This window comes from Lontra canadensis, unplaced genomic scaffold (genome assembly GCF_010015895.1).
Source record: "Lontra canadensis isolate GAN:19392208 unplaced genomic scaffold, GSC_riverotter_1.0 scaffold34, whole genome shotgun sequence".
NCBI lineage: Eukaryota > Metazoa > Chordata > Mammalia > Carnivora > Mustelidae > Lontra > Lontra canadensis.
Genome location: NW_022631028.1, coordinates 15,656,061 through 15,658,821, shown reverse-complemented (window position 1 = coordinate 15,658,821; position 2,761 = coordinate 15,656,061). Strand labels below are relative to the sequence as shown.

The 2,761-nt window shown below is 39.0% G+C and overlaps 1 pseudogene; it reads left to right on the top strand.

Moving 5' to 3' along the window:
• The first annotated feature begins 326 nt into the window (after window positions 1-326).
• On the top strand, window positions 327-1,698 carry LOC116873614 (annotated as a pseudogene).
• Window positions 1,699-2,761: the final 1,063 nt, after the last annotated feature.

The following is a 2,761-nucleotide window of genomic DNA, read 5'->3' as shown; positions in this document are numbered from 1 at the left end:
AACTTGGGAGTAAGGTCATCCAGTAAGAGTGCATGGATTAAGAGGAGGATAACTATAAAATGAAACCCTAAGGAACATCAAAGTTTAATGTAATGTAAAGAAAAATCAACAATGGTGATATTGAGCTAAGAGGAGGAGAGCTAGGGGAGAGGGCCATCCTAGAAATTAAATGAGGATGGGGAAGTGATCGAATGCAAATATTGCATGGTTCTTCAGTAGTATGAGTATTGAAAATAGTCCATTAGATTTGGCATTTAGGCTTTTTCAAAATGGGTTTGCCACCAGAACATACGTGATATGAAAACCACTGCTAAACCTAAACCAAAATGGGAAAGGAAAAGACTCAAATAAACATTGTTATTGGATACGTAGTAGATTCAGGCAAGTCTACCACTACTGGTCATCTGATCTACAAATGTGGTGGGATTGACAAAAGAACCATGGAAAAATTTGAGAAGGAGGCTGCTGAGATGGAAAAGGGATCCTTCAAGTATGCCTTGAATCTTGGATCAGCTGAAAGCTGCACATGAATGTGGAATCACCGTTGATATCTCCCTGTGGAAATTTGAGACCAGTAAGTATTATGCCCCAGGACACAGAGACTTTTATCAAAAACATGATTATGGGCATATCTCAGCCTAACTGTACTGTCCTGATTGTTGCTACTGGTGTTGGTGAATTTGAAGCAGCATATCTCCAAGAATGGGCAGGCCCATGAGCATGCCCTTCTGGCTTACACACTGGCTGTAAAACAACTCATTGTTGGTGTTAACAAAATAGATTCCACTGAGCCACACTACAGCCAGAAGAGTTACAGGGAAATCATTAAGGAAGACAATACCTACATCAAGAAAATTGGTTACAATCCCAACACAGTAGCATTTGTTCCAATTTCTGGTTGGAATGGTGACAACATGCTGGAGCCAAGTGCTAATGTGCTTTGGTTCAAGGGATGGAAAGTCACCCGTAAAGATGGGAATGTCAGTGGAGCCACACTGCTTGAGCTTTGGATTGCATTCTGCCACAACTTGTTCAACTGACAAGCCCTTGCATCTGCCTCTCCGGGATGTCTATAAATTTGGTGTATTGATACTGTCCCTGTGGGCCGAATGGCGGCTGGTGTTCTTAAACCTGGCATAGTGGTCACCTTTACTCCAGTCAATGTTACAACTGAAGTAAAGTCTGTTGAAATGTACCATGAAACTTTGAGTGAGGCTCTTCCTGGGGACAATGTGGGCTTTGGTGTCAAGAATGTATCTGTCAAAGAAGTTCATTGTGGCAGTGTGGCTGGTGACAACAAGAATGACCCAGTAAGGGAAGCAGCTGGCTTCACAGCTCAGTTGATTATCCTGAACCATCCAGGCCAGATCAGTGCTGGATATGTACCAGTGCTAGATTATCACATAGCTCACATTGCTTGCAAGTTTGCTGAGCTGAAGGAGAAGATAGGTCCTTGTTCTAGATAAAAATTGAAAGATGGTCCCAAGTTCTTGAAATCTGGTGATGCTGCCATTGTTGATATGGTTCCTGGCAACCTATGTGTGTTGAGAGCTGCTCTGACTATCCTCTTTTGGGCCATTTTGCTGTTTGTGACATGAGACAGGCAGTTGCTGTAGGTGTCATCAAAGCAGTGGACAAGAAGGCAGTTGGAGTGGCAAGACCAACAAGACTGCCCAGAAAGCTCAGAAGGCTAAATGAATATTACCCCAATACCTGCCACCCCAGTCTTTTTTTTTTTTTTCTTTTTTGCCACCCCAGTCTTAATCAATGGTAGAAGAATGGTCTTGGAGCTGTTTGTGTCAATTGGCCATTTAAATTTAAAGATTTCATTTATTTATTTGACAGACAGAGAGGCTGGCAGAGAGAGAGGAAGGGAAGCAGACTCCCTGCTGAGCAGAGAACCCGATGCGGGGCTTGATCCCAGGACCCCGAAGGCAGAGGCTTTAACTCACTGAGCCACCCAGGCACCCCAATTGGCCATTTGAATTTAATAATAAAAGGCTGGTTAATGATAACAATGCATCATAAAACCTTCAGAAGGAAAGGATAATGTTTTGTGGGCCATTTGTTTTTGTGTGTGTATGTTATTAAGTTTTAAGTTATTAGTTTTTAAAATCAGTACTTTAATGGAAACAACTTGACCAAAAATCTGTCACAGAATTTTAACATCCTTTAAAACAAAAGTTTAGTGAGAAAAAAAAAAAAAGATTTGGCATTTAGAATATCAGTATTGACTTAATAATATAGTTACTATGGGGTGTTAAGGAATAAATTAGAAGTAAAAAAATGTTTATAATGAGTATAAATAGTAATTTCAAAATTCATTTCTGTTTTTATCAAGGATATACATGTGCATATTTAAAAAATTAAAATAGTGCTGTGAATTGTGTAAGACTGACGAATCACAGGCCAGTACCCCTGAAACAAATAATACATTATATGTCAATAAAAAAAAATTCAAACAGTACTAAAAGGTCATTAAAAAAATGGTAGTCCCTCTTTCTGAAACTAAAATGTTGGACTTCATTCTCTAACTTTCTTAACTTTCCTCTTTTATTTCTATTTCTTTGATATTTTTGTCCTATTTTCTGGGAATTTCTTGGTTCATTAAACTCTTCTATTGCCTTTTAAATGTGGACAGACAATCACAGTTTAAATCTTCAAGGCTCTTCTTTGTTCTCTTATATATTGTTTCATAGTACCCTGTTCTTGTTTCATGTATAGGTTATGTTCTTTTATGTTATGTTCTGAGGAAGGAGAG